This window comes from Camelus bactrianus, chromosome 23 (assembly GCF_048773025.1).
Source record: "Camelus bactrianus isolate YW-2024 breed Bactrian camel chromosome 23, ASM4877302v1, whole genome shotgun sequence".
NCBI lineage: Eukaryota > Metazoa > Chordata > Mammalia > Artiodactyla > Camelidae > Camelus > Camelus bactrianus.
Genome location: NC_133561.1, coordinates 25,628,123 through 25,646,199, shown reverse-complemented (window position 1 = coordinate 25,646,199; position 18,077 = coordinate 25,628,123). Strand labels below are relative to the sequence as shown.

At 40.9% G+C, this 18,077-nt stretch overlaps 1 protein-coding gene across 1 annotated transcript in view; it reads left to right on the top strand.

Moving 5' to 3' along the window:
• Positions 1 to 13,988: 13,988 nt before the first annotated feature.
• ATF3 (activating transcription factor 3) overlaps positions 13,989 to 18,077 on the top strand; it is a 51,801-nt gene continuing 47,712 nt past the window's right edge. Inside the window, exon 1 of the mRNA XM_074351839.1 lies at positions 13,989 to 14,141. The gene's annotated coding sequence lies outside the window, so the exon portion shown is untranslated. The remainder of the gene's footprint in view (positions 14,142 to 18,077) is intronic.

Here is an 18,077-nt window from a genome sequence, read left to right as displayed (position 1 = left end):
TGGCCAAATTATTGTCCAAGAGTGTGTTGTTTAATTTCCACATACAGAAATCTCTCACTTTTTGAAAGTTTGTTTTACACTACTTTGCTTTTACAAAAGACTTAAATTAGCACTTGTTTTTGCTAACCAAAAGAAATCCACAGAGCGTTTTTGTTTTTACAAAAAAAGGTGACAAGTGAAAATAGCATTCAGTGTTTGTTTTGCAGTGAGCCATTAGAGAGGTTGTGTGCACCCTAAACAGTGAATAAGACACCACCAAGCTCCTTCCCTGGAAACTACACTCAGCATCTCAGTATCAGACCGCCACAGAACTGTGTCTGTGAGCATCTGTGCTTTATCTTGATGTTTTATGTGCATCCTTTAGCAAGATGTGTTCTAAGGTAATTGTGTCTTTGCTTTATACCATTTCAGCTTACGAAAGGTTTCGTAGGAACACTGTATTTTCAGATAGTGGGGAAAACCTGTATTTGTGAATTTTCTAGTTTTCCTTCCACTGCTGATTTTTAGTTTCATTCCATTGTGGCCAGAAAAGATACCTGATATAATTTCAATCTTTTAAAATTGCTAAGACTTGTTCTGTGACCTAATGTGATTTGTCCTGGAGAAAGATCAGTGTACACCTGAGAAGAGTGTCTATTTTGCTGCTTTGGGTGGAATGTTCTGTATACGTTTATTAGTTTCATTTGTCATAGACTAGAATTAAAAGCGATTTATCCATCATCATTACCATAATACAATATTCTATATTTTTAATGTTTTTCTCTTTACCAAAGTTTCATACTTTCTTATGCTACTATATTGCTATTCAGCATCCTTTCATTTCAACTTGAAGAATTTCCTTTAGCATTTCCTGTAAGGTAGGGCTAGAGGTCATGAACTCCCTCAGCTTTTGTTTGGGGAAATCTTTACCTCTCCTTCATTTTTGAAAGACAGTTTTGCTGAGCAGATTATTCTTGGTTGATATATTTTTCCTTTAGTACTTTGAATATATCATTCTACTCCCTTGCATTAGCTAGGGTGCTAGATAAACAAACCAATGCCTTCCCTTCCCTGGGAGAAGCTGGGAGCCGGGGGTCTCTTCCTGACTGTATGGTACTGTGCTGGGGGCAGGGTCTGTGATGAGAGGGTATCCTGAATCTCCCTGTTGGCTTAGGTTAGTCTGGTTTTGCATTCACCCAGTGTGTAAGAGCCTTTCATTAGTTTCTGGATGTCTCACAAAGTGAATTTTTTCATGAATTGTTGCTGAATTGGTGTGTTTATTGGGAAAGAAGGGTTCAGGGCTTACTACTTCACCATTTTGTTGTTGTCACTCCTGAAAATTGTTAATGTATAGATTTTTCTAAAGTCAAAATAGTTTGCTAAGTTTGGAAAAAAATTTACAAAGAAAAAAGTCTGTGATATTTTCTCACTTATAAAAATTATTTCTAAATTTATGACAGTCATACTTACAGGAATACATGAATCAGTATTTCAGAGACCATTGTTTATAAATCATATCAAGGTCAGAAAAACATTTTCCTACTTTTAAAAAGAGTCAAAAATTACCAGTAGCCATGCAAAATAAAAGAACTGGTTAGATATATTTTTACAGCAATGCTAAATGTAGATTTAACTGTGAAGAAATATTATTTCATTGAATCTTCATTTAATATAAAGTAATTTACTTCAGGTCAGAATGAAAATATTACCATGGACTCTAGTGAGAGTCCACGGCATTTTCTAGTTAAGCATTTCTAGACTCTACTAAAGACGAAAAAAAAAATGCTAGCATAGTAATAACTGATCTGTAAGTGGCAGGCAGGCAGTTTATTGCTTTGAAATATAATCTTATTAATAAGCTTCCTGGAAGAGAACAGTTAATAATACTATACAAACTGAAGTTTACTTTTAAGGTTTTGAATTTTGGGATTCAGAGATTTAGCTATTTATGTGTAAATAAACATTCTTCTAAACACAAAAGCGATAATAACACAAAATGTTATCTTTCTAAAGGTTAGTTCAAAACCTATTTTAAAAATATATTTCTTGGGAGGGGGATGGTACAGCTCAGGGGTAGAGCTCATGCTTAGCATGCACAAGGTCCTGTGTTTAATCCCCAGTACCTCCATTAAAAAATAAATAAATAAACCTAATTACCTGCCCCCCCCAAAAAAAACCCAAAAAAAGGAATTTCTTCCCAATGTTTAGTCAGTAACTATTGAACTATATGTTAAATAATGGCAAATGTACAATGAATTATAAAAATTATACTTGATTTTCCATTAATCAATGGAAAATAATTAATTTATGGAAAATAAATTATTAATTAATTTATTAAATTAATCAATGGAAAATATATCAAATAAAATGGGTTGACTTTTTCAAAATTAAGAAACATTCAGGAGGTACAGTAAATTCTCATCAGTGGTTAGGGGATGATAAGTGATAGATAACTGAAAATTCTTAGTCCAAACTTGATAGCTGCTAACTAAATGCGATCTTAATTATGGATATAAACCTGGTTGCAGGAAATAAATGCCTATGGAAGACTGCTTGAGGGACATGATATCCTGGATATTACCTGTTGCAGAAACAAGGCCATCAGAAAGTTTTCTATCTAGATTGTATTCAGAGTTAGATTAATGGGAGGGCCAGAAGGTCTAGTCTAAAAGGTACTAAGACATTATTGGAAATGCAATGCATTAGAGAAAAGTATATTCACCAAAATGTCTCTCAGAAATAAAGATAGGGGAGAGGGTATAGATCAGTGCATGCTTATCATACACAAGGTCCTGGATTCAATGCCTCGTACCTCCATTAAAAAATAAATTTAAAAAACCTAATTACCTCCCAATAAAAATTTAAAAGTAAATAAAATAAAAAATAAATAAAAATGAAATTAAAAAAAAAGAAATTAAGGTAGGAAGGCACACTCTGATGAGCCATTTGGGGTGGGGCATGAGACTCCATATGAACATGCTCCAGTAACCAGACAGTTGCTAAACTGCCTCCTAAAATGGCCAGATGCATTTATAAGAGCATGTTTTGCTTCAAAGAGGCAGCGTGGGGCAAGACCTAAATTGTTCAGGAAGATAGAGAGACTAACCTGCCAACCTCCTTCTAGCCTCCCAGAAAGTTTACCGGGGAACCAATTAATAGTAATCTGTCACATGAAACACAACATTCTATTGCAAGATTAAGAGCAAAGGATCCATTTCATAAGGTCCACAATAAGTCATTTGGGAAACAACTGCTTTGTTTTTATCTTAGGGACGTTATGCAACTTGTAGCTGAGCACATTTTCCCTTTTGCTTTGGATGGTAGGAAACTTAAGGACCAGATTTGCCAGCCCATTCTTGACATTGTATAGGCTCAGAGTATGTATTCCTCTTTTTCTTATTTCTAGCTTCTGTTTTCTTGACTATTTTTTCCTTTCACCTGCACTCCTTCAACTTATTTCAATCTATGAAAAGTTCTGAAAATTACCTCTATTCCTTCATAACACCAGTTGGAGTTCCTGGTTCCAGCATCTCACGCCTTCCTCTTGGTTTACTCCCTCATTTTGATAGAGTACCCCTTTTGGTAGCTTCCTGAGACAAAGGAAAATGAGAAGTAATTTTTCTGAGATTGTGATTGTTTTAAATTGTCTTATTCTACCCTCATACTTGATAGTTTGGCTGGGCCCATAAAATTCTCTTTTCTGTGCTCACTGGGCAAGAAAAAGTGGCATGGTTTTGTTTTTGTTTCATTATGTTCATAATTTGGCTGCTCTAATACTATTGTACTGGTGAAATTATCAGAACAGGGAAATAACTCTGAACCACTGTTTTCTGAATCTTAATCCTATGTAATATATACAAATTAACACTGTTTAAAAAGAAACTTTGGAGTTCTGGCTTAATTTTTCCAAAACATTTAGATACCTATTTTTTTCTGTGTTATTTCTGCAACTTTCTTACTCTTTCCTCTTTTTTATTATAGATGTCATGACAAGATGGAGTAGATAGGACAATATTGCTAACTTTTTTGATATTTTGCTGTTGATCCCTTCATTCATCATGCATTCAATAAACATCTCTCCCTTTCTCAATTTCCCCATCCTTGTTTCCCTTCTCTTCTCCATTGTCACTCTCCTTTCTTTCCTCTCTCTGAGAAAAAAAAAAAAAAAGAAAAAAGAAAACCTGTAATTAATCGAAAGATAAGTTAGGAGAGCAATTATTCCCTTGAACCCATAGACCAGGTCCAGCCAGCTGCATCTGCATTCTAAAAGACAGTTTTTCTACATGGATAGCTGTAATATCTGATCAAAAGTAACTTCTGAAGATTTCAAGTTTAAAGAATTGGGCTATGAGGAAAACACTGTGACAAGCACCTTAGTCTCAAATTCCTTGTCATAGAGTGGGACATGCATTTTGTTTTGTTTCCTTTTTTCACTGTGGTTTTTTTTTTATAGAAAGAAAAGTTGATGTTAAGAGAAATAAATTTGCCTGAAGTTTCATAGCTAAATGATAAAGGTAAAGGCAGTATTCAAATTTATATCCAACTCTAAAACCAAGGTTTTTAACTGAGTTTTAAGTTTTAATCTAGTATTACCAATACTCTCAACATTTACTTGAGAAAATCCAAGTCATTCTCAGATCACTCTCAGCTCAACTTGAAACCATTCAAATGAAAAAAAAAAAAATTTCATTTAACAAACACTTAGACTTCTTTGGTATGAAAGAGATGGTGATAATAAATGAAGATGACATGGTCCTTGCTGCTAGTTGCTTATTTCAGGAGGGCAGAAACAATATTCCACTTCTAATATTCACTGAAAAGATGACAAAACAAGCTAGCAAGAGAAAAGGACTTAGGATTTAGGCATATCAAGATATCTGGGGAGATGGATATAGGGTAAAGAGAAGTAAACATACATCAGGGAGATGGAATAGAACACAGTAAAATCAATCCTTTGCTTTATGTTTTGTTTGTAACACTTCTACTCAATCATCTTAGAGCAATATATTCAAAATCTTAGGTTTCAATTACATTTTCCTTCTCACTAAAGCTATCATCCAGCTTACAACAACGACCCAAAAACCAGTGTACCAGTCAGGTTTTAAAAGTCTTATTTCATTAATGTAATTTAAAATTTTATTTTCAGGAAAGAGATTGACTATAAAGAGGTACAAGTTTGCTTTCTTGGTTGGTGGAAATGTTCTGTCTTTATTATGGTAATGATTATATAACTGAGTTTGTCAAAATTCATAGAATTTTGTACCTAAAAGGATGAATTTACTGCACATAAATTACCTCAATACACCTGACTTAAAAAAAGAAAAAGCCTGAACTCTTAACTACCTGGCTAAAAATAAAATAAAATTTACAATTTAGGTGCAAAACAAATTTTATTTTCGTAAGTGAAGCAGTCTAGTAATTTTTGTACTTATTTATAATGCTAATAATCCAATTTAGTATTATATAATTCAATAAATACATCAATTTTAAAATAGAATATAAAAATGTAGTTTTTAAAAATATAGATTTGGATTATAAAACCTTTATTATAACCATTGTGTTGTAAAGGCAATGCTATGTATTTTTTAATATCTCAGAAAATAACAATCTGAGGTTTTTCAAAAATCTCAATGAATTTAAACTTCCAGAATATTACCATAAATCCTGTTTATATAATATGCCAAAAACTGTACATTTAATAGTTAAGGACAAAGAATTACCAGCTAGCTTCATTAACTGATAGATTCAGTTGTGTTCTAAAACACAATTGCAGCTCAGCTTCTAAAAAAGGCAAAGAAAAAGACAATTGTTTTCAACAGAACTGTGTTAAAAAAGAAACAGCACCATTAAGGACATAGGAAAGGGTAATTAAGTGATGTCTCCTCTTTATTAAGGTATCAATAGAAGCAAATATACCCAAGAAAGCATTCACAAAGGACCCAGCCTCATAATTGTTTTAGAAAACAAAGTCACTTCCCTGCCACTGGAATTTGGCTTGTAAAAATAATACCAAATTATACATCAAACTTCTCAGATTTTTATGATTCCTACTTTAATACCCTCTGTTTTTATTTTCCCAGACATACCAAGGCCACCAAGTCAATGTAAAGTTGTTGTTGATAATTATTTTTATTATTATTATAGAAGGCTTTCTTTCGAGAAAAAAAAAAAAATCCAGGTAAAACAGGGCCTAAAGATGTATTCTTGGTCCGGAGGGCGGTAGGAAAGTGAGTAGGAATTGTCAAAGCTTCACCTAGCCAACAGCAGTCCCTTGTTCTTTCCTTCTAGTCTTCTCTCCCATTTTCATGAAAGCTAGTTTCTCTGTTTCATCACAGTCATGTAATTCTCTGCATGGGAAAATTCAGGTGAACCACTTTCTAAAACCCTAATTTAAACCTTGTTAAAAATCTTCCAAATATACATCACTCTTAATTAACCTGATTTAGGATGCTGCAGTGGTCCTGAGTTATTACAGAAAATATTACTAATCAGTGTAATATACTATGTATGTATTTTCAAAACTAAATCTCTGATAGCAACTTATTTTTGCTGTCAGTCTTTCATAAAATTAAGTGTGGCATCAATCCCAGTTTGCTAAGAGTTTTGGCTAGTAAAGCTTTATTGTAAAAATCCTCCTCTCTTTGACAATTCTAAGGAAGAGAATAAGTACAAAATCTTCATTTTATATCCGTCAGTCTTGTCTCAGGGCAAGCATGAAGTATCATTGTGCAGAAATCAATTCTATTTCTGATATGAACATTCCATTTAGCAACCAGTCTTAACCATCCACAGAACCATTGGAGGTTCTAAAATTCCTTTTTTTTTTTTTTTAAAGTAAAGACTAGCTAAGTCCTCTGTGTAAAGAACCTAATGCCAGTGTGTGGATTAGTTCTGGCCTGGAGAGACACACAGAGCTCTACCATCTTTATGTTTAAAAGGATAGCACACTATTTCGATCTCAAAATAATTTATTTAGAGTTTGGTTACTGGTTTTATTTTCCTTGGCTCCTTCTTCATGGTGGTGGTAGGAGTGAGGGAGAAGTTACGGTGGGCCTGGAAAAGTGAACTGTGAAGCAATATAGGTCCCAGCCCAATCCTCTCAACTATTAAAAAAACAAAACAAAACAAAAACAAACTCTCCTTTCCCCAAATGTGCAATCTGGAAAACCCACATTTATTCAATGAAACAAAACACTCCAAAAAATGTAGATCTTACTACATGCTAGCACTACTCTAGATGCCAGAGATACAAAGACAGACACTCATCCACATCCCCAAGAGGTTAGTCTAGTGGGAGACACAGACACCTAAGCGAACAATCACAACACAGTGAACAATAACTGAGTAACAGATGTGACTCAAAGAGAGCAGGTCCAACTTGGGGGCAGGGAAGACTTCATAGAAACACTAACAGGCTGTCTTCAGGATGCAGGTGGCCCATTCCAAGGTTAAGTATTATTAAAGCAAAAACTCACTTTCCGGACTAAAAACCTTAATTTCTGAACCTGAGGACTTTATGTTCAAGATCTTATACATTATATACACACACAATGATATCCCATACAAAGGGAAATTAGCTCAGTTTGCGAACATGATTCATCATCGTTCACACCTGCTCAATTTAAGTCTCTCCCAAAATAGGCATTACATTGAGGAATATGCCCTAGCAACTGTCCAAAATTAGGACAAAGAGACTTCTGTTGCTACATGAACACTGTAAAACAGTACTCAAACCCCTGGATGTATTCAATTGTTAGACTGTAAACTGTCAGTCCTTTTTAACTGTGTTAAAATGGATACTGAATGGGGAATAGAGCCCTAAACACTTGCAGTTTCCATATTTATATTTGAAAAAATTTCCAATTTACCAAGGCCAATGTGGTATTTTTGGAAAACAAATGAAAATTACACATTTGGATTTAGATTTCTGTCATTCATTCATGTTATAATCCCCAAAGCTACCTTTACTCCACACCTAACTTCCCATCATTTCTAAGAAAAGGGCATATGAAAAGTTTTTTTAAGGTTATAGCTTTCAAACACTTTTAATACAAATTATGAATAATCCAACAATTAGCAAACGTTCCCATACTACCATTTGACATCCCCAGTTTTTCACTGTATTTAATACTCTTTAGTAACGTCTAACACCCTTCACCTAACAAGGTCAAAGGTTCCCTGAACATTTTTTTTCATAGGCTGCCTAGGGAGACAAACCCAGAGAATCCTGAGGATGTCACACCAAGAACAAAATGCAGGTCACTGTGACACGGCAGACCAGTCTGCAAAGTCAAAACTGCAGTTCACTTTACGCTGACAGTGCTTCTTTCCAGAACTTTTCCCCTTCAAAGAACGGGAGAGTGTCGATTTCACAAGGTGTCTGGCACTGCTTTCTTTAAAACGAAGCTTTTATCTCATTTCGGGAAGGTCACCTTCATTCTCCCGGGACTCGGGATGGAGCGCCTGTAGTTTGGGGCATCAGCGTTGTTAGCTCAACTGGTGACCTTCAAACCTCTGTGCTTAGCCTGATCCTAGGACGGCCACCTCCCTTCACACCACCGAGGGCACTGCCCCTCCCCCTACTGATACAGATGCGGCACATCAGTAGGGGTCCCAGGAGCCTCCCACCCCGCTGTTGGTGACGCCGGCCAAGCCCTGGATCACACCCAGAGATGCTGAATGACTGCCCCCCAGAGGTCACCGATGGCTGACGTCCCAATGGGCTCGGGCCACGCCGCCCCGCAGGAGCCCTCGCCGAGCCCCGCTCCAGTTCTGACTTCAGCCTACACCGCTCCTCGTCCACCAGGGAACTTTCCAGAACCCTGGCCCTCTCTGGGAAGTCCCCAGTGGCCATCCAGCAAGGAACCTCGATTCGTTTATTGAGCGCCCACGCTGAGGCAGGACCAGCGCGGGGATGGGCTGGCACGCGGAGTCCCTGGCCTGGGGAAGCGCTTGCGCCCCAGCACCTCAGGCCGGGACCCAGTCCTCCAGGAGGACCGACGACTGGGCAGCAAGGGACCGGAAGAACCTCGCCCGCAGCCCCCTTGTCCCCTCTACGGGACTTTACCTCGCCGGACCCCACCCGGGCCGCCGGAGCTAAAATTAGCAACGAGCGCGGACGCGCTCACGTGCACTCGGTGGAGCCGGGCCAGTGGCACGGCGCGGGTGAGTCACGGCCCGGCCCCCACCCTGCGAGGACGCGCTGACGTCAGCCGCTTCCCCGAAAGGTGACGTCAGCGCGCCTCGGGAAGGCCGCTAGGCCAGCGGTAGAACGTTCACTGAGTTTCGATGCCTTAAAGGGACCATGCTTCGGATCGTGAACGATCTCGGGAGCTGACACGATACACTCTCCCACAGAGTCCGACCCCATCTTGTATCCCTTAGTCTGAGAAGAGTTGATTGTTGAGAAAGGGATGAAAAAAGGAGAGCAACTTAGCCTCATTGGAGACTCCCGGAAGCCCCAGAACCTCCTCCTGGAAGCCCTCCTTGATTAACCAGTATCTGATCCTGACCCAAAAGTCAGGAAGTTTTCCATGGCCCTTGACTCCCTACCGCTTTGCTTACAGCCTCTCCCCATATGCTTACTTAACACGTCTCCTGGTAGAGAAAGGCTGTAGTTTGAATGTTTATTTATGTAATCTATCAGCTTGCACCAGCTTGGCCCTTTTATCACTTTTTTGCTGTATCCCAATTCTGTCAGTAGTTGTGTGACCTGAAACAAGTTACTTAACTCTCTGGGTGTGAAATTTGTGAACTGGTCTCCAAACTCTCCTTTTATGCTAATCTTGCCAGTGGAAGCTTCTAGGGGCAGGAACCATTCAGCACAGTCACAGCCTCACAGGGAGCTAACAGTTTACTGAGGTTTGTTATGTAGCTGGTACATTCATTATCCTCTCTCCCCTCTCTTGAATCCTATCTCTTCTCTGAGGTAGGAGTTACTGTCCCCATTTTACTGATGAGGAAGGAAATTGAGGCACAGCCAGATTAAGTATGTTTCCCTAGGTTACACAGCTACAGAATGGCAAACTAGAAGTCCCTCCTAGGTCACTTGGACTGCAAGTCAGTGTTTTTGGTGACAAGGCGGACTGTGAAATGTATGTCTTGTTCTGGATATATTGAGTCTCCTAGAACAGTTTTCCCCCTTTAATGCAATTCCAGTGCTTCTGAACAAGTAACCCATAAGTAACCTCTGCCTGAAGATGCCCAGAGCAGGAGGGCCAGGCCTCAGGACCTGGAGGAGGGTAAGGCGAGTGAGGAGGTGAGCATCCTTTGGTGCCCATCCTCTCCTGGCAGGACCCTAAGAATGAATGCCTGCTTGAGGTTTGCACCCCAGGCACCTCACTCACTGCACTAGCCTTGACTGTTTTCTCTCTGGAAACTAGAGAGGGCATCCTTCTTAATGCATCTTCACCTGGCAACCAGCGGCCAGTTCTACCCAAGTGCAGAAGAAATACCTTGTTTCTCCTCCATTGTAATCCCCTCTATAAAGCAGCAGAAAATCTCCTTGGAACAGCAATAGTCATGCTAAAAACAAATGAGACAACAGCTTCTTAAAGTTTGGAGAAAATGATGGTGCCTGAGTACTGGAAGTGGATAAGCTGCTGACCTGTTGTCTTTTGACAATCATTATTGTTCCTTGGTTGAGTGTCTCAACATCATCCTCAGGCTACACATGCCAGGTCTACCAGGAGTACCTTCCTCCCTCAGCTCACCACTCAGAGACATTTAGAACTGACCCCTCTCCCCTCACACCCAATCTCCAGCTACCACCAAGCTCTCTTCTTTGTGTCCCCTGCTCCTGTCCCCTCGATCATACTGATGGAGTCACTGCCCATTCCTCTTCCTGTTCTCCAGGTTTTTTGGAGCCTGTGATTTAATACTTTGTGTGTGCTCCCATCACAGCCTTGGGAGGAGATGGAGAAAACCACAGTCAGCCTCAGCTGTGGGCAGTGGCTTCTCTGTACATACAGACATGGAAGCTTAAAACAATATGGGATCTTCAGGCAAACAAGGCCAGCCCCTGTTTTACAACTAAAGGTCTCAGGTCCAGGAGAGGTGACCTGCCTGGGGTCACATGGCCTGTTAGGTAGACAGTCCTAGTCACTTGCCCCCCAGCTTACTGCTCTTTTGATGGGTCACACCTCTGTTATTGGGGCTCTGGTGGAACAGTGAGCATGGCAGATGTGCATGGTAAACTGTAATGTGTCATATGTACAATGGAAGGGAAGACAAATGGTAACTTGAAATAAATGTAGAGATAAAATCATAGGGCAGAATAGGAGAACACAATTTCTGAGGACCCCTGGCTATTCCCTCTTTCCCTTTTCCCTCTCTCCCATGCATCCTCAAGATAGGTAAGATAGGTTCCTCCTCAGAACCAGGAACCATTTCCCAATGAAATGGCATGATGAGTTAGATTGCCATTTTTAAACCATCAATAATCAAGATCTTGTATGTCATTTCAGGTTTTGATTTTTCATCTCTAGCCTTTGCTTCCCATCATTTTCCTATCCTAAAAGCCCCATTAAGTGTTGTTAAGAGCCATAAATGTAACTGGCCACTAATGTAGAAGGATTGTGATCTCCAGCAAATAGCCCCAGCAAAGAAAGGAGCAGGAATCCTAGGTCTGTTCCCAACCGAGCCAGTGACTCACTGGATGACACAAAGCAAAGCGCTTCTTTTGTTGGGGGAGACATGAGACAACACACAGCTGCTCACCTGACAGAGGTGGAGGGTCAGGGGAAGCCATCGGGCAAGCTCCCAGTGCAGTGGAAGCTCAGGGGGCCCTGGACGACCCCCAGTCCATAGTGACTGCTTAGCAATGGCTGTGGGGTCAGCCCTGAGCTCTGTCCTGCTTGCGCACCAGCCTCCAGTGGAGCCACTAAGATGGTTGGGCCGGATTATGCACTTATCCTTCGTGACATAATTCTCATTGGTTAGGAATGCACCCTGGTTATTCCTAACTCCACTTTAATAACTTGTTATAGATCTGCCCTCCAGGAATTTATTTGAAACTTTCTTTAATCTATTTTTATTTCAGCCTGTAAAGCCTTTTCAGGCAACAAGTAGGTTTACCATTCATGTAAAAGCACTAAAACACAGAAAGTCCTATTTAAGGCTTTTTATAATAATAATCTTATAATTATAATTATATATATAATAAATGAATATAATTATATTATAATTTGATGATAATAATTAATTCAAATAGTCTCACAGGCTTATTTTTAGTCACTATGTTTGTTTTTATCGCCTCACTCACATGCAAACACACACATCCCATCAAAAAGTATTTATTAATGGAGTGGAGTGTTGTGATGGGTGTAAAACTCCATGCAAACTTACATTTGTGTCCTTACAGAGGACACATTTAATGTCCTCTAAAGACTTACCATCTAGGACCAAAATATTGTAGATAGGTGCTTGATAAATACTTTTGGGTGGCTGGATGGTTGGATGGACGGATGGAATAAAAATAAAGAACACCTGTGTGGTAACTGGTGACACATATTAGAAATGACTGTATTGGGGGCTGGAGGGCAAATTTGAGAGCACAACTGGCATGGAGGGAAAATGAAATGTGCTGATTTTATGGCAGATGTGCTTGTGTGAGCTCTCCTCAGACCACCCTAGAGGGCATCCTGGAGGAACAGCTGGTTCCCAGGCTGCTGAAAAGATGCATAGACAAGGGATGCCAAAGGGGTGCCCCCTGACAGGTGCTGAGTGGGTAGCAGGAGGCAGGAGGCAGGTATGAGGTCCAGAAGAGAAGGACCAGGCTGTCTCTGTTTTTAATATGAACCACAATAGATGAGGTTTTAAAAGCCAGGTGATTCAGTAAATGAATGGACAAATAAACTATGATTCATCCAGACAATGGAATATTATTCAGTACTAAGAATAAATCAATAGAGCCGTGAAAAGACATGGAGGGACATTAAATGCATATCAGTAAGTCAAAGAAGCCAACTTGAAAAGGCTACATACTGTATGATTCCAACTATGTGACATTCTGGAAAAGGCAAAGCTATGAAAACAGTAAAAAATGTCAGTGCTTGCCAAGAATTGGAGGGGAGGGATGGATGAATAGGCACAGCACAGAGGATTTTTAGGGCAGTGAACCTACTCTGTATGACACACAATAGTGGATACATATCTTTATGCATTTTCACAAACCTACAGGATGTACAGCACCAAGAGAGAACGATAATATATACTCTGGACTTTGGAGATTATGATATGTCAGTGTAGGTTCATCAATTGTAACAAATGTACCACTCTGGCACATCTACTCGGGGACAGTGCTGGTGAGGGCAGATAAAGAGCACATGGGGACTCTGTACCTGCTGCTCAATTTTGCTATAAATCTGCAACTGCTCTACAAAATAAAGCCTATTTTTAAAAAATCCAGGTGAGGTGATAAAACCCTCTATATGTAGGTTTCACTCCACGTTGGAGTCACAGAGGCTTGGGCCGGAATCTGAGCCCCACTACGACCAGCTCTGTAACTTTGGGAAAGTTACTTAACCCCTCTGATCTCAGTTTCTCTAACTCCACAGGATTGTAATATCTTCCTCAGAGAAAAGTAAATGAAAAACTACACATGAAGTGTCTAACCCAGTACCTGGGATATACAAGTAAGTATATACAACTCCCCTCCCCAAATCCTCCCTAATGACTGTAATTATTAAACATTCTAATGGCTAACTAATTTCAAAGTCATGCCAGAGGAGGAAAGCTGTCTGGAGTGAAAGTGACCTTCTACTAGGGAGGGGATCTGTGCGGGAGTGGGCATGTGTGCCTCACATGCTCAGTCACAGATGCTGACCACAGAATACCAGATGGGGACTTGAGCCCAAGCCCCTCACTCAGCTTTCTCCCGTGAAAAGGTCAGGATGATGGAAGGCTGTCATATTTAGATGATGGCTCGCAGGGAAGCCTCGTTGGGTTAGTCACCTATGATATGAAATCATATTGCCACTCAATATAGTAACAGCTGTTGGTTGCTTTGGGGGGCAGGGGGCGGGGTCAGTTTTTGTTGACCAACCATGCTTCAAGGATAAATTGGATGGGACCAGACAGGGAGACATGACAAGAGGAGAAATCCTCTTCTAAATAGAGTGTTCCACAGCTTCCTAAGGATTTTCAGCACTTCACCCAAAAATGTGAGTCTTGACTTTTCTTTGTCTTTGGGGCCAAGCAGGGGAAATGCCATGGGAGAAAGGTGTTTGGTCAGGAAGGCTCTAGCTAGAGGGATACCCACCAGGACCAGATAAACCATGGCGAGGGTCAGTGCCACCCTGTAGAGGGGTGGGATGGTGAGTTCTGTGCACCAGCTGCATGATGTCTATATGGCACCCAAAAAAGCGATCTGAGGGAAGGGGATTGAAAAGGCCTGGAGTTAGGGTGCTGCAGAATCTCTAGGTTGGATTAGGTATTTTGCCCCTCACAGATTGCATAACAACAGTGGGGCCAAATCAGTACCCCATAAGGCAATGATGTTGTCTCAACCTTTAAAACAAACATGGTTGTAGCCATGGTTTGAGGGTATCCTGCTGTAGTTAATCTGGGGTATTGATCAGTTGTATCATAATAGAAAGCCACTGGATGTGGTTAACCCCTTCCTTCCAGTGAATTCTCCTCCATGACATCTCTGCCTCTTGCAGGAACTTGTTCTTTGGGAACAGAATGCTTTGCATCAGCAATCCAGATGCGTAGATTAACTGGGCAGAGCAGACTCTTCCTGTGTCTAAACTGGAATAAGTTGAGTGAAGAAGTAAAGACGCTAGAGAGAAAAAGCCCTAGACCAGTGGTCAGGAGACGCTGTTTGGCAGCTGGTTCTGTCACTTCTGAGCTATGTGACCTTGGGCAAGTCACCGACTCTTTGTAGATTTTGGTTACTTGTCTTGCCTGTAAAAATATGTGCTCTTGGGGTCCCTTCGACCCTAACTGGCACTCTCCAGTCCTCCAAGTGTGGATTCCTTACCCTGTTGTTGGCAGAGTAGAAAGCACTCCCAGGTCTAAGCATCTGGTTCTGCCACTCACTGTGTGACCTTGCACAAGGACACTCCTTCTCTGAACCTCAGTTTCCCCACTTATAAAATAGAGGTCATTACAAGACATAGGCGAGATAATGAATCTGGAAGCCTTTCGGAGGCACCCTGTCAATGCATTTAAATGACTTCCTGAGTTCCGAGAGGGGAGAGGGGTGGCGGTAAGACAGGCTGAGAAGGGGATGGAGAGGGAAGAGTGGGTGGTAAGGCAGGCTGAGAAGGGGACGGCTGGGGTTACTGGCAGGTTGGACCTTGACCAGGGCCAGGAGCAGGGGGAGGTGGGGATGTGGTCATCCAGGCCGTGAAAACCTCCACCCTGCTCGGTTCCTCTTCATTTCCCCGCAGCTCGGTGAGGGGAAACAATTGAGAGGTTGTAAATGATGCTGAGAACAGCCCTAGAGAGTGGCCGCAAACTCTTGTCTGAGGGGTCGCCCTGCCTGAGTGGGCACAGCGCCAAAGCAAAGAGGCCAAGGGGAGCCGGGCCAGCGTCTGGAATCCCCGTGCAAATGAACCCCCTCCCATTTCCTGTGGATGCCCGAGGGTGACGGTCCTGCGCCCGGCACCTCCTGGGCTGCCCCCGCACCTCCTGGGCTGCTCCGCATCACCTCCTACGGTGATGTAAAAACAGCTCTGAGCGGAGCCCTGGAACTAACATCACCAGTGACCTGTCTCAACTCATCCCTGCGGGAAAATCACAGATCCTCTAGAGAAACTCTCCAAATTCCTGTTTATTCTTCACGTAAACGGATTAACCTAGGGTTAGCGGTTTTACTTCGATTCTCCCTTTCATGTTGCAACGAAAATGAAGTCGACCATTCCTTTGAAGCCGTTCTTTGAGCCATAAGCGTAATTTCTCTACTCTCCCACCAAAAGGGGGTTTCTCTCTTTTTGATTTTTTTTTTTTTTTTGAAGCCCCAGGCGCTGAGAGGCTGGCAGAAGGCGCGGCTGCCATAGGAGCAGCATGCTGTCCCCCTGCTGACTCATCTGACATTAACATAATTATGTTTCAGGAGTCAAAGTGATTTTCAAACTATGAGTAATGCGCGGTATTAGAGAGAATGTTTACAAGGCAGCCAGCATTTTAGCACAGCGAAGGAACCAGCTGCTGCTAACAGCTGAACTGAGTGAAGGAAGAAGGCAATGTTCTCAGGAAGAACCTTTCTCTCTGGATTCCTCTTCTTTGGAAGGGATTCAGATTTCGTGAAAGGCAGGTGAACTCAGAGTTCCTTGATGAAGGATCCAGATCTAGCATCTTTATCTGAATACCTGGATGTCTGATCATTTTATATGGAAAAAAAAACTTTTTCATAGTCTTAGTTTTCATATAACCAACTCTAGGGAAAGATGGGTTTGAAGATTTCAGCGAATTATTTCTTGTAGCTGATTTACTACCAGTGTTAGTAATAATAATAATAGCCTAAAGTTATGTGAAGAAATGGGCTACTCTTTCTAAGACAGGAATGGAGACACAAATAATTTCCCGAATTTTAAAGATGGGGAGCAGAAGCCCATGGTGGAGTGTGAATACCTTCTTAAAGCTCTTTTGTCTAATTAGTGAGAGAAAAGTTTGAGAGCCACTGAGTACAGTGAGCCAGCTACTTAGACCTTGGGAGAGAAAAGCTGAGCTCCAGTCCTGTTTCAAAGCTGTGCCTGTCCTTTGCCTCTGTTTCCTGTTCTTTTAATGGGAGTATTAATAATACTTGCTCTGCCTACCTCAGAGGAAGAGCCTTGAGCTCTGGGAGGATAGGAACAGTGTCTGCCCACCCCTTTACCCCCAGTGTCTCACCTGGAGTTTGCGCATAGTAAGTAAGTGCTCAGTATTTGCAGAATTAATGAATGAGGTAAGAGCTTTGAACATAGAGCTCTGCTCCCTTTTCTATTTGGTCTTCCTGATTTTATCTTCTTGAATTTAGTTCCCCCTGCTCAGGGCTGGGGGACTCAGCAAGTGGGGTCACGCTTGGAGACTCATCTTCTAAGTTGCTAGCACTAAAATAAGGAAAAATAACTGCTCACATCTTTGGGACTAACTGCTAAAACCAGATGGAAGTATAACACTCGGCTCAGAAACCCCTTTAGAAAATGCTCATTCAAATACCTGGCAGTGATTTTAATTTGTTTGTATGTTGGAGGTACATCAGGAGAACTGTCAGACTTAATTTCACCTGCTGAATCTTGAACTGAAATCATCACTGCAGATGTAATAAGAATAAAGTCAACTTGGTTGGGGCATTGTGATGGCAGGTGAAAGACAAGTAGTTGGACAGGGTAAACCCTTGAAAAATAAAAGTTCCACCCAGATCATGCTTAAAGATACAAAAGAAAAGGGGTAATTAGAAAACATTAATCCTGCTTTTTTTTTTTTTTAAATGGGAAAAACACCACTGGATTTTACATACGAGAACATACTTCTGAATTTTGAGAGGGGCTTACAAGGATAGCTCTGTTCTCTTATTCTTTCCATTCCTGCTTTGGCTTCTCCGACTTTGTCTCCTTCTTCGCCCTCTTCCCTCCATCCCTAAGCTAACTCCTTCCTTCTTTCCTTCCAAACATTCCTTCTCATCTCATAAACCGTCTTATGGTTTCTAGCAGGTGGCATTCACATGATGAGTGGTCAATAAGGTTTTTTTTTGTTTTTAATGTAAAAAGAAAACATCATGAACTAATTATAAGCTCATTTATAAATAAATTATTCATAAATAACAGCTACCAAACTTAATCATGCACAAAAATATTCCTGTTCACTTAGGAACATCTTGGATGAAGGAGTAAAAGTTAATTTTATCAAATCTTATCCCTTGAAAACATGACCTTTGAGTGTTCTACATTTGCATCATTGGAAAAAGCAGTGGCCCTCAGGGAGAGACACACTGAAACCCTAACTTGCCCTCAACTGAGAGGCCCAGGTGTGTTTTTTTTGTGGACCACCTGGATTGACTGACTAATCCTCTCCCCACTTGTTAAAATAATATTGTTAGGCTTCCTTCAAGAAGTAAATATAAACCAATACATTACCAGCTAATCAATTCAAAATGGTTGTAAAAGAACATC